We start from the raw sequence: 14,103 nt of genomic DNA, 5'->3' as shown, positions 1-14,103 counted from the left end.
ACATATCGAGTACTTTCAACATGGGACAACTAAAACCCTTAGAGCCTCCTAGGATGCCAACCCCAACCAATATGCCAATGGATGCAGGAGATGAGCATGGAGGAGAGCAAGAGAAGAGCCACAGCCATAGGCTAGAGCCCGGGGTTTCGATAGGGCAAAAGAGGAAGGGCAAGGAGGTGATGATAGACCCAGAAATTGAGGAAGATGGGAGTAGTAGGCGTCTGACGCCTAAGGATTCATCTATGGAGAACAGGGACGAGGAGCAGTTTTATTCATCTCCATTGATTATTACACCGGAAGATGGTAATGATGATTTTCTACTGGTTTCACGAGGACATTGTTCAAATATGCCAGAAACAGAGGATACCGAGAACGAAGTGGTGAGAACAGATACTCAGGAACCTACCCCATTGGATACACCTACAGAAGGAGCATTTTGTAGTCACCAAGAGTTGCCTACTGGGGCAACTGGATCTACTCCATTGGCAACGGATGAGTATGTCACACCGATGGCCACTCTACCAGGGGTAAGGGATGCTCACACTATTCCTTCTAATACAGTTAACCCGCTTGGGTGTGATACAGGTAGATCCAAGGTTGGGGAGAATAGTACTCAAGAACCTACCAGCGAAGAAGATCCTGAGGACACGCAGACGATAAGGGAAATGTTTCAATACAAGAGGCGGGAGAAAAAGAGTTCAAAACGACGTGCCGTTCAGGCTAAGAAGCCAACAGTGCCCGTGAATGAACCTAAAACGAGAGCTGCGAAAGCTAAAGCAGCTGAAGCTAAGAAGAAGGTAGTGGCACCTGGGCCAGTTGATACAATTGAACTGGACTTGTCTGAGGGAGAGGAGGTCGAGACGAAATGGAACGCAGCAAATTTAGCCACTCGAACTTCATTAATGAAATCCCGTAAGATTATGACAGAATTGGGATTCGATCTCACTCTAGGAGATGTTCCTGATGATTGGAGGGAGACCGCCAGAGACAAAGAATGGAGACCACTCATTCAGCCCATACAATGTGAGGCTTTGGAGTTAGTCAGAGAATTCTATGCTGCAGTCCATCCCCAGTCACATATAGCCATAGTGCGCGGGAAGGAAATACGGTTTGATGCCACTCAGATCAACTACACCTTCAACATTGAGAATATCAGAGATGCTGTGGGCAATAAGATGTTAGTGACTCCGACTCTGGAACACCTTGATGAGGCTCTAGAATGTGTTGGGAAGCCCTCTGCCACTTGGGATTTGACTACTCATGGCAAGGTACGACTAAAACCCGAGGATGTTTCCCTAGCTGCTGCAGGATGGTTATACATAGTCAAAAACAGAATTCTGCCAACGGAGCATGATGAGCATGTCACTCAGGATAGGGCATTGCTGGTTTATGCCATGCTAAAGGGCATAGATGTGAATTATGGAGAATTGATCAATACCAGTATCCATGAGTGTGCCCACCGGACACGTGGTAAGCTTTATCACCCACGTTTGGTCACTTCTTTATGCTTACGACAAGGTGTACAGCTCCCTGAGGATCAAATTAAGAGAGATGCCCCAATTGTGGAAGAGAAGAATATTCGGCGTATTATCGCCCATGCGTTACAAAGAAGGGAAGGTACTGGGATGTCTCCTACATCGGAGATCCGTCGTCTTCGAGAGGAGAACCACCAGCTGCGAGATCAGGTTCGAGAAGTCGTGCAACATATCTACAACTTAAGGGCTTCATTGGATTTTGCGGTTTTATCTTCATGGCCTCCAGCGCTAGCTGCTATCCTTGGTCATCCATCTCCCAGCACTGACACTGATCCTAGTCCACAACCTCCGACTTCATGAAGGGGAGGTTCCTTCTTTGCTATTTTTTGTGTTTTCTTCTTTTGGTTAATGACGTAGTTTGCATATTCTAGCATTACTACGCATGTTTTTTTTTTTTTTGTATTGATTATGTTTTGAGCTTAGTTGAAGCATGAATAAATTAGTATCGTTTATCTTCTGATCACTTAAAGTATGCCTTCACTTAACCTTAGTTTAGCTTTTCACATGCCTATTTTGAAGCATCTGTGCTGTGCATGTGATTTCATGTCGATGATGATTATAAGAGATTGTTGAGTTTTCTGTTCTATGCCTGACTAAGCTTGGAGCTATTTCCTTTGTTTATGTGATAAACTCATTTTCTTTTATGTCTTTTTGCTCTTTACAAACTTTAAGCTTTTTCTTTGCCCCTATATAGGAAGTCCTTGTCCTTTTTATTGTTAAGCCTTTTTCATCCGATGCAAAAGTCTTTTCCCAGTGAGGACACTGTCTCTCTTAAGTTTGGGGGGGACAGTCGTTGTGTGAGTCGTTGTTTCAGAAAGATAAAGTGTTATTTATATTTGAAAAATCATGCTATTTTCTTTTGAAAAAGAGTCAGTTGGAAAAACAAATGCTATTAAAAAAAGAAAGTGTTGAAAAGGAAAAAAAAAACACAAAACAGAAAAAAAAAAAAAATTTGCAAAAGAGTAAAAAGAGTCTTGTTGAGAGAAAATAAGAGTGGGGAAAAGACTTGTGTTAGAAAGAAAAGAGTGGTAAAAACAATGAGAGTTAAAGAAAATGTAGTTATGATTTCCGAGTCCTACTGTAGACACCCATTTAGTTTTAGGTTGGGTGTTGACTTTGAAAATAGCAGTAAGGATGGTGATAAGTGACTTCGTGTTTCTCATTGTCGTCGTTTTATGACCTAGCTGTTAGTTTCAAAGTCTTTCTACGAGTAGCTGTGGTTGAAACCGATGTTAGTGTGTGGAAACCTCAGGGGCTAGTAGCCGGTCTTTCAGATGTAAAAGTCTTAGTATAAGAAGGGAGTGTGCAGATTCCTTAGGGGTATTTGAAAACGTTTTCTGTTTTTGAAAGAGAAAAAAGATTTTGAAAGAAAAAGTTTTTATCATTTCAAACTTGGTTTATAGTGACTAAGTTTACAAAGGCAATAGAATGGTAGGCTTTGACATCTTTTCCTTGAGACAATTTATGATTGAACATCTCGGTTGCTTTTGCTTTTCCTTGTCCATGTGTTAGAAAGCTGATTAAAGTTGCTAAGTTTTGCTTGAGGACAAGCAAAAAGTTAAGTTTGGGGGTGTGATTACGCTTGTTTACATGCGTAAAAAGAAGGTTTTAGATGCTGTTTTTACTATGTTTCAGCTTTGTTTCGGATTTTTTCTCGATCGTTTGAGTTCCAATTCATGCAAAATTCATATACTATGGTTTGTGGATGGCTTATATTGTATTTATGACATTTTAGGACCATTTGGGAGTGCAAATTAATCAAAAGAAGCAAAAAGACGAAAAAGTTACATGGGAGGCGCCAGGCGCCTGGGGTGCCTGCAGAAAAACAGTTTTTCTTCCAACTTTGCCCTTAATGAAACGCGTCTTCCAATGCGTTTTGGTGGTTCCAACCGATGCATACGTGTAGAAGAAGTGTTCCACTATCAGTTTGAGCACGATTTGGTCAGTGAAAAGAGTTGGAAATGGGTGATTCACCATCGTTTTAGGACCTACCTAACCAATTCTGCACAGCTATAAATTCCAGCAACTTCTCCACCAAATTCATCAAGCCTTGCTTCCTTCTCTTGATCATTTTTAGTGTTTCTTTGTTGCTTTCTAAGTACTTTTGAGTTGCTTTCATTAGTTACTTTTAGTTTTTAAATCCCGAGCACTTTACATTCTTTTATTGAGCTTTGTTTTGTTTCCATTTGTACTTAGTTATTTTCTACTTATTCAAATATATAAAAATCTAGCACTTTGCTTATCTTCTCTTTGCCTTTACTTTATTTTTAGTTAAGAGAGGTGTTTTTGGAGGAAAGAGCACGTGACACTCTCCCTTGCTTGAAAGAGAAGGGCGAAGCTCTCAATCCCGATAAAAACTCTCCGTTAGTTAACTTTTGTTTTTCACACATGCATTCCACATTCAACCATTTTACTTGTTGTATTTTCTTCAATATGTCTTTCTAAATTCCCGTCTCTAGCCCGGTTATGGATAGTTAGCCTTTTATGTCTAAAAAGGGTTGCTAAGAAGTAGTGTTTTTACTTTCCATTCATTGCTCAACATGTTTTCCCAAAAAGTTAGGATTTAGAGAAGGCCACTGTAAGTCTTAACAAGTCAATACTGAAAAGGTTGCTTATTTGCATTGTTGAGTGGTTAAACCGAGGAGAGGAGCGCCTTAGACATAAGGGTTCCGCTTAAGTAGCCTAGACATAGGACCTTAACCCGAGGTTGCGACTATTTCCATCCTAAAACTAAGATATATCTCATAATAGACATATTAGGGAATGTCTTAGGACTTTGAACTTGCTTAGACATAAGTAAAGTGAGAAGCGTAGTCGTTAGTTTCTAAAGTAAAATGCATATTATCCTTAGCATGTCCTTGATTCTTTGTTGGCTAACTTGAAGTAAATCGGGCTAGGTTTTATGATTATAAGTCCAAATCCCAAATCCAAAACCATTATTTGTGACCACTTCCCATTTTACAAGAATCACTCATTTCAACATTCACTATTCTTTAAAACTTCAGAGTTTGGAAATTATTTAGAAGTCCTTGAGGATCGATACTTGGATACTCCATCCATTTTATATTACTCTGATAGGTGTGCGCTTGCATCTATATAATTGTTACCACGCTTAGTGCGTGCGTTCAGCATAAACACCCAGTCATGACCCTTCAGATAAGGGTTGCTTACTGAGTACTGTGGTTGTACTCATCCCTCTTTTTCCCCTCCAGTTTGCAGGTATCGAGCTAGCTCTTGGGATGGTGATGGCGAGGAGGAGGCTTGATCGGAAAGACCATTAGCTATGCTGCGTGAAATTAATTTCTTTTAGTTAGGATAGTTGTGGCCATTTAATCTTGTAGTTGAGTTGGTAGTGGTTGGTTTTGTTTAGTTTTATTGTCTAAAGGATGATTGTAAGGGTGCCGATTCATTATTCTTTTAGAGAATTAACTTTGTTAGCCTCTTGAACTACGAGATTGTAATCTACATAGGATATTTATGAATACTTTCGTTTAAGTTGTTCGTACTTGAATTAGTTTTTGCTTTATTGCCATTAGAGATGTTAAAATTCATTTAGTGGATGGTTTATAGTTAGTAAAGGTTTCCTTGAAGGGTTTGGTTAACGTGAAGTCGATATTAAATGGTTTATCTGTATAGGATTTGAGTTTCTCTTAAAACTTTAGTGTTGTTGTTCTAATTGTTCAAGCTCTCGTGAGTGTTGAAAATCAGAGTAGCGCAATGGAAGCGTGGTAGTTCTATTGCTTAGTATTGTTGTGAAGAAAATTCTCTTGTTTATGGGAAAATGTTAGGTAGGCTTAGTAACGGTCCCTGTTTGGAAATGGTGAAATTCCTGGGGCGTTACACAAAACTTTTCCATAACAAGTGAGTTCAATCAACAGCAGTAAGACTCATCCCATGTTTGAAACAGAGCATGCAATTTAGGGAAGAAAATGAGAAAAATTTGCATCACAGCTTCAAAATTCTCAAAAGGATCAGAATAAATCTATGAGTACTGTGTTTGAGCTCGAAACTGTCAAGCTCGGATTAGTACTAGGTCGGAACATACAGGATGAGCAATTGACTGTTGTTCCACACTTTCCCAGACCACTCACGAAACCTGCAAATCAGAGTTAGCACTCCGACGAGCAAGTTAGTTCTAGTCCGAGCTCACTCGCCGAGTTTATCTAAGATTGCGTACCTTGCATTTAAGGCAAGGGTTTCTATTTATAGAAATCGGGCCCGACTGGAACTCTGACACACCCTAAAAATGCGGCGTGTTGTTGGGTTCAGAAGAGACATTGTTACGGACTTCGCCTTGGGTCGGCTCGGCACTGCAGGTCCTACCCTGACTGCCGACCTGAGTATAATAGAGTCAACTCCCATATTCTATGTGTGCGTTAATTCAACTCACCTTTTCAATCATAACATGTGGCAGGCCATAATTCGCATCCAACATTGGCCTCCACTTCGGTGGGGCGGAGGTCGGCTCGGTGAAGGACTCCGAGCTAACAGGAGATGGGTCGAATCCACGTGTTCATGTGTGACGTCACGGATATCGTCAGCCCTAGCTTCTGCTTCGAGAACTTAAACGTAGCTATGGGGATCGCCTGGCGTGGACAAATCTTGTCCGTTGATTTCTCCTCGATCGTACGACTCTTGTGCCTCCGGGCTGTCGTATAAAAGGCGAAGGTTTTTCAATTTTTACTTTTCACTTTTCACTTCGAAGTTTTTGTGTACCTCGGCCGTTGTCCAAGTCAGGTACTCTCTCCTTCTTCCTCTAGGTAGTTCTTTAAACTTCTCCTTTAGATTTGACAATGAGTAGCTCGTTTAGTGAGTTGTCATCCGAGTCGTCTAGCTCGTCTAGCACAAATAACACCGTAGAGGACCCCAACCTAGCTTCTACTTCGGGACACCCTTGTGCCGAGGTTAGCTCAACAGACCCCAATCCTGTAGAGCTTCATCCCTCGACTTGCTCGGTAGGTAGACTGGCTGAGCTTCGCAAAACCTACTTAATCCCCAACTCTGTAGAGCTTAGGGTACCCAACGTCGATGAGCACCTCGACGACCCTCCTCCGGGCTTCGTCAGTTTCTACCCCCAGATGTTCAATAGGGGGGTTAGGCTTCCACTTCATCCTATCATCTAGAGGTTCCTTAGCGCTGTTAACCTTGCCCCAACTCAGCTCTCCCCTAACGGATGGTCTACCATGCTCAGAGCCTACGTTCTGTGGTGGGTCCTCCGGGACGAGGATGAGGACAGGCTCACGGTAGATCAGCTCTTAGCGACCCACACCGTTAAAGCCTCCAACGAGGGAGAGGGTAGGTACTACCTCTCAGCTCGGCGGAACGTAGGTCAGCTGATTAGGAACCCCTCCTCTAACAAAATTGGAAGGAGTGTTAGTTCTTTGTCTCTGGCAAGTGGCTTATGAGGGACGGAGGGGGTGAGCCGACCTGCCAAGTCCCAGTAGAGTTCGGAGACGTAGGTGAGTGTAACGCCCCGAGTCCCTCAGGTTAGTTAGTCTCGAATCAGGAGATTTTTATTTTTTAAATTAAAACTCTAATTAAATTTATATTTATCGGGCTCCGTGTGGTTGGTTTTGTCTTAATTTGAGATGAATTTCTTTTCTCTTGGGCTTGGTCATGTTGGGCCTTTATTGGGTTGGTTTGGTTTTAAAACAAAGGAAAACAGGAAAAAGAAAACAAAAAAATCAAAAGGGACTTTATCTTCTTCTTCTCCTTCTCCCTTGTTGCCCTAGCCGCCACCCCCTGTAACGCCCCGCGTTACTCAGGTTAGCTTGCCTCGAGTTCCGGGAAATTTTATAACAAAATAGATTTTATTTATTTATTTATTTCATTTTATTTTATTTGATTCATCAGTTATCTTTATTTAATTTAAGTGTGGCATCTCGGCTAGTGTGTATTGTTACAGATTTAGTGGTGAGTTAGTAGCGTGTAGTTATTTATCAAGTTATGGTTTAGTACGGTTTCCGCTATGTGACACCTGTTTTGGACCATTGGGCCATTTACGAAATTATATTATTGGCTTGTTTTAACAAGGAGGGGTTGGGTAAGTGGACCTTAAACAAAAGGAAAAGAACCCAAGCCCAAGGGAGTTAAAGTTTTAAAACAAAGAAAAACCCTAGCCCTTATTCTTTCCTCTTCTTCTTCCTCCCTTTCCCTCTCTTGTTGGAGCCGTCGGCCATCCCCCACTCGGGTTCTTCTTCTCTGGCTAGCAACTTCGTTCAGGCGACGCGACGAACAGCGGCGACATCGAAGCAGCAGGTGCAGCGTCGGGCTCGGGCAGCAGCAGGCGGCGTCGGGCAGCGCAGTAGCAGCGTCGGGCGTCGGGCAGCAGCTGGCGCGGGCGTCGGGCAGCAGCAGGCGGCGGCGCGTGGTCTCGGGCAGCAGCAGGTGCGACGGGGCGGCGCGTGGTGGCTGTGCACGGTGTTTTCCCTCGATCCGACAACCTCCAACGACTCGAATAGCTTAGATCCGGGAAGCCCGGTAATTTTCTTTGACCCACCCTTGTTCGAAGTTAGATTTGGACTACCCACACCTAAACGAAATTGATTTGGAATACCCACACCTAAGCGAAGTTGTTTTGTAGTAACGGACATCAAATCGAAGCCGTTGGAGGTCATTTTGGGCGTTTCTCGCTGCTGTAAAAACGTGGACAGCAGTGTTTTGGGTGGTATCCGGTGATTAACTTCATCCGTTCGAAGCCCGATTTACACTACCCACCCCTTTGCAAGCTAGATCTAATTTACCCACACCTACACGAAGTCGTTTTGCGGTAATGAGACCCGTTGAACCCTCTTAGAGTTGTTTTCGAAGGCTGAACAGTATATTTATGTTGCTGTTTTTTTTCTGTTTTTGTGCGTAGGTGTGAGTTCGACGCAAACTTAAGGACGTGGTTGTGTAAGTAGCACCAGGGGGCGAGTGCGTGCGTTATTTAGCGTTAACGGAATCGTTTTGATGCTGTTTTTCTTGCTAAAATAATTTAATTGAGCATGTAGGGATTGTTAGTTTTGATTTGTGAACTTCTAGTGATTTTGTTGCCATCTTTCTATTATTGAACACTTATGAGGAAACATGCTTCCTGTTCTTATTGTTGTAGGTGACTAGTAGATTCTGAATTGTTGTAGTTAGAAGTAACTGGCTCATGACGTTTTGCAAATATGTTGTAAATGAAATGCTCGCGTTGTTAAACTGATAATTTAGTTTATATTGTTTTAGTTGTGAGTTGTTGTGTGTATCTTGTTTATTACGAGGAAAAGCATGCTTGTAAACTGTGCAGTGAATTAGAATGTGGGAAATTTACCTGTAGGTGGTCATGGGAGGGTTAGTGAAGTGGTGAAGGGTGAAGGGTGAAGGGACGGGTTGGTAGTCCGTTAACTATGGGTGTTCTGACCTGAAAATGTATATAAATCGCTTGGATGTTCAAAGCCTTGAGTAGTGGCCTTGGGAATAAATGACAAGGCCGAACGTCAAATTTCTGTAAATGAGTATTAGGGTCTTGGGGATAAATGTCAAGGACCAATACGCTGGGAAGTCATCGGTACCTTGGGGATAAACGGCAAGGACCGGTGCACAGTTCAGGCCTTGGGAATAAAAGGCAAGGCCGAACGTCAAGTTTCTGTAGAGGAGCATTGAGGCCTTGGGGATAAATGTCAAGGGTCAATGCGACTCGAGGAGTTAGGCTTGAGGGATTAAAGTAGGGTGGTGCTTGCGAAGTAGTGGTGTTAGGCCTTGGGAATAAATGGCCAGGTCGAACATCAAGTACTGTAAGAGGAGGGGGGGCGGTATCTTGGGAATAAATGTCAAAAGCCGTCATGCCTCGAGAAGTTAAGTGGGGAGTAACACAGGGGGGGTGTAGAGGAACGTTTAGTACTATGGGACAAGGGCTAGTGAATCATTGGTTGTAGTCTTGGTAGTTCCGACGCATGGTTGTTGTATGTAAATGTCAAGTTATTGTTCGCTATCTCTCGCTGTTTATTTAATTGCCTTGCTATCGTTTTATTTTATATGCCGTGACTCTGAGCATGATTTTTGTGTTAGTTAGGAAGTGCTACTTACGGAGTAACTTACGTACTCACCCCCCTTTTTATCTTTATTTGTTTTCAGGTGTGAACAGGGTCGACCGCGGTGATGACGTGGAGAGGGCTTGACCGAGGAGGGATCACTAGTCTAGTTAGTGAGGATAGAGGGAAGGGTCGTTTGGTACGAGTAGCGTTGGTATTTATGTTATTGCTAGGTGTGGACCGAGGAGAAATTTTGTATTCTTTAGAACTACTTTATTTGTTATGGATGTTGCTGGTAAACGCGTCACTGTTGTCGTTGGAGTTTAGGTGTACGGTTGTTTTATTTATTTAAGAATTTTAGCCACTGAGGCGGATATGAGATGTCTTTGTTTTTTAAATTGTCCACGGAGAGCGAAGTTTTGGACAGTATATAAAATTGATATTTCTGGTAGAACGTATGGGAGTCGAAGCTTTATTTCATTTAAATTATTTCCCAGGGAGTTGCTTATCTCGTGTTTAGAGTTAAGGTTAGCCAGGTGAATTATTTAGCATTGCCTAGGATGGTATATAACATATTGGGGCGTTACACCCCCTTTCCCCTTCAATTTCCGGCATCTTCTCCGGTGACGACAGCGAGCAGCACGAGCGGTGGTCGGCGTCCTTCGACAGCAGCAAATTGCAGCGTGTTTCCGGCGTGGGTACACGTTTTGCGGTGGCGGCTCAATCCGAACGACGACGTCCTCGCGGCGGTGGCAGAGTTTCCAGCGTTCCAGCATCTCCACGTTGACGGCGCTCCCGACGGTGGCAGCCATTACAACAGGTATTTCTTCTCGGCGTCGTAGGTAGCAGCAGCTGCGGCGGGTGGCAACGACGATTGCCCAGATCCGACACCTTCGGGCAGACCACGAGCAAGTCCGACGATGGCGACGCGTGACTGCTCTGATTTTTGCCAGATCCAGCTGTCCCGACGGCGGCTTTCCCCTCGACGTCACGTCCTTCGGCGCCCCGTACCTGCAGCACCCCTCCTCGACTCGGACATAAGTGAACAACTCGTGCTTGGACCAGATCTGCGGCGTTTTCTTCCTCCCGGTGACTTTCGATGTTGACCCACATCCGTTCAAAGTCCGATTTAGGCTACCCACACCTTGGCGAGCTAGATCTAAGTTACCCACACCCCTACGAAGTCGATTTTGGTGGTAATGAGTCATTTGAACCCTCTTAGAATTGATTTCGAAGGCTGAATAGTGTATGTAACTTGCTGTATTTTTCTGTTTTAGTGCTTAGGTGTGAGATCAACGCAAAACTTAAGGGCGCGGTTGTGTGTAAGTAGACAAGGGGCGTGTGCATGCGTTAATGTGTGTCAGATGGCCTCTAATGTGCTGTTTTTGTGATGTTTGATATTATTTTTGATACGCTGATGTGTTAGGTAGCTCTCGGTTGTGGTAATCTGTATTCTTGGAGTATTGTTGAATATTTGTCGGTGATAATGGTGTAATTTCTGCCTTGCTAAACTGCTGAGAATTGCTGTGGGGATGTTTGTTGTTTGAATATGCATGAATTGTTCGGCGTGTTCCGTGTGTTTATTATATCTAGCAATGCTTATTGAATATTGATGTTGGATATTAAGTGTTTTGGGTGAACTGTGTTGGGCTCTAATTGTTTAAAATTTGTTTGGTTATGCTTGATGTGACAAAACTCATTGTGGAGCTGTTGTTAAGAAATGTCATATTGTGAAAGCATGATTGGTTTATCATTCCATCATTAGAATGTTGTTTATGTTGTGGAAGCATACTGAATTGTGTTTGTGAGCTGAAAGAAGCATGGGTCATGGCTTAAGAAAGTATATAGTAAGACTCTGGTGAGAGTTGGACTCTTGAAGAAAGTGAATGGGTGAGTGTCAGGGCCTCGGGTATAAATGGTCGGGGGCTGATACGTCACTAATTGAGTATCGAGGCCTCGGGTAAAAATGGTCGGAGGTCGATGCGAGGAGTCTTTTGGGAGGAAAGCTATTGGGGCCTTGGGTAAAAATGGTCAAGGGTCGATAGATGGTGAAGTCATCGGGGCCTTGGGTAAAAATGGTCGAGGGCCGATGTGGTAGTGTCGGGGCTCTGGGTAAAAATGGTTAGTGGCCAACTCTACTCGAAGAAGTTAACTGTGGAGGGCTAGGATAGCTGTGATAATCGTAGAGCTACTTGAGATGTTAGGGAGACTCGAGGTCGGTAGTTAATTTGTTCATGGTTGTGGTTGTCGCCGAATGTTATGGAGTGTGCCTATGTTTGATTGCATATATGAATGTTTTCATGATTTTGTTGAGCATGATGTGTGCGTGTGTTGGTGAGGGCTACTTACGGAGTATATTTATATACTCACCCCCCTCTGCAATTATTGTTTCAGGTGAAGGATTTATTGGCGACCATGGTGATGAGACGGAGGAGACATGACGAGCGAGGACCCTAAGCTGCGTAGTTAGCTTAGCTTAAGTTTTAGATGGTTAAGACCCTATGTTTTGGTCGATAAACTATTTGATCTTATCTGAATAATTGGGAGGTTCCCACTTGTTGTTTATTTTATTTCGGGATAGATGTTTGTTTTAGTTTTCTTCCATTCATTGAGGTTTGCCTAGTTGGAATAATAAATTTGCCTCGTGAGGCTGTCCACGGATGTTGTTGATTGATGTTCTATAGAATTGATTCATTATTAAATTGATGAGAGGTGAAGCTTGGTTTTATATATGTGTTGTACAGGGAGTTGACACCTCGTGTTTGGGGTTAGGTTTAAACAGTTGGGTAGTTAACGAGACCTAGAAGTGTGTGGGAAATTCTGGGGCGTTACAGTGAGTGTCCTAGGTGCGAGTTAGGTTTTTCCTTTTACTTTCATGCCTTGGTTGCTGACGAGGTTTCATGGTGCAACTCTATCGTCCCCCGTTCCGAGGATCAACAACAAGTCTTGGGAGATCATCAAGCGAGCCCAAGGTCGGAACCTAAAGTACGTGCTGTGGGGCGAAGCACTTGTCCCAAACTCTCACCTCTTCTCCAGCGGTCTCAGTTCTCACGACCAAGCAGACGAGTTCAATAAGCTCCCCAAACCTCGGCAACGTAGCTCGCAAAAAAGAAAAGCCCCAGAAGGTAATCTGTCTGCGGCACTTTAACTTACTTAAATGTAACCTCTTGACTAACCTCGTCGTTCTTGCAGAGATGGCTTCCAAGTTCCTCGCTCTCAATAGCACCAAGCGACAGCGCGCCTCGGCCTCGGCTGCGCCGTCCGCGCCTCCTCAAGCTCGACGTCGCACAAGTAGTGTCGATGTTTCGGCTCCTGGACTGGCCAATTTGGCCAAGCTCCAGGCTCTTCAAGCTCAGCCTCTACAGACTGTCGTTGGGGGCGAGAGGTCGGCTACCCCTCTAGTGCAGAAGAAGCGGGCGAGGGAGACGCTTCCCTCCAAGGAGGTCAATTCCAGATCTCCACCTCCCCCCCATCGTGGTCGACTCGGAGGAGCGGCAGCAATGCGACGAGCTCCCATTCCCGTTCAGGCTCGCCTTCTCCTACCTCAGCATTCATGAGGCAGTGACAAAGGTGAGGGCCTCGAGCTCTCACCGGGTGGAACGATCTGTCCACGCGCTCGAGGACCCTATGCTGCGGAGGCAAGCTCGTGCCCACTTTTGCTTTCCTCTATTCCTTTTCTTTATCTGACCTCGAGCTCTTTTGGAGCTCGGGGGGCGGGACCTGAAGGAGGAAGAGACATGTGCCTCTTACGAACAGTGGATCGTCGAGCTCGAGGCCGAGGTTGATCAGGCTCGAGCTAAGAAGGAAGCTGAGGCTGATAGGTCAAAGGCCCTAATAGCCCAAGCTCATACTGACCTAAAGAACGCTCGGGGATGAGTCGAGACTACAGAGAAGGGATGGAATGAGGCTCGACAGAACTTGGCGAGTTGGGCTTTCTTGGAGAAAAAGGTCAAAGAATTCCCTGAGTTCGACGGCCTAGCTCGCGACCTGGTGGACAAAGGCTTCTACTACGCCATCAACAGGCTCGACACTACTTGCTCGGAAGAGGCCATCGCCGCTGTCGAGTTGGAGTATGAGTCTATCTGGGTCGACCGCCCTGCCGAGGCCGATAAGGGGGTTGAGGTCGCTGATGCCGACGCAAGGGTCAGCCAACCTGCCGATCCTCCTCAGGAGTAGATCGTCTTCTTCTTCTATTGCTTCTTTTCTTCATTTTCTTTAATCAAATCACTGTACTATGCCTCGGCTCTTCACCAAACTTTTTTTAATGAAATGCGGTTTTGTTCAGACCTGAGTTACTCTTTCCGAAGTCCCCATACTTAGAGAAATTTAAAGAGAAAATTTACTTAAATTTCAGCTTTAGTTTTGGTCTCGTTATCTGAGCTTTTCAAGTCTGGACAATTTCTTCCCTACACAACGACTTACGAGCCGAATAGTTTAGCTCGGCGATGTGTTCTAGGGAAATATTTGGGATAACTAGGTTCCTACAAGCTGACCATTGCTTTCAACGTTTGTAGAGATAAAACTTATTGTAGGTCGTTTAGCATAGGTCATACCACGTAGTATTCCTTGGC

At 44.2% G+C, this 14,103-nt stretch overlaps 1 long non-coding RNA gene across 1 annotated transcript; it reads left to right on the top strand.

Annotated features, from left to right (window-relative positions):
* The first annotated feature begins 7,291 nt into the window (after positions 1 to 7,291).
* On the top strand, positions 7,292 to 10,019 carry LOC148211392 (uncharacterized). The gene is made up of 4 exons (XR_015790997.1): positions 7,292 to 8,015; positions 8,119 to 8,304; positions 8,395 to 8,429; positions 9,636 to 10,019. It is a non-coding gene; the product is annotated as an uncharacterized LOC148211392 (long non-coding RNA).
* Positions 10,020 to 14,103: the final 4,084 nt, after the last annotated feature.

The sequence above is a fragment of the Momordica charantia genome, assembly GCF_013281855.1.
Source record: "Momordica charantia cultivar OHB3-1 chromosome 5 unlocalized genomic scaffold, Mcharantia_2.0 BLBB01000005.1, whole genome shotgun sequence".
Classification (NCBI taxonomy): Eukaryota; Viridiplantae; Streptophyta; class Magnoliopsida; order Cucurbitales; family Cucurbitaceae; genus Momordica; species Momordica charantia.
The sequence above is the reverse complement of the archived record's forward strand: the minus strand, read 5'-3'. Positions and strand labels throughout refer to the sequence as shown.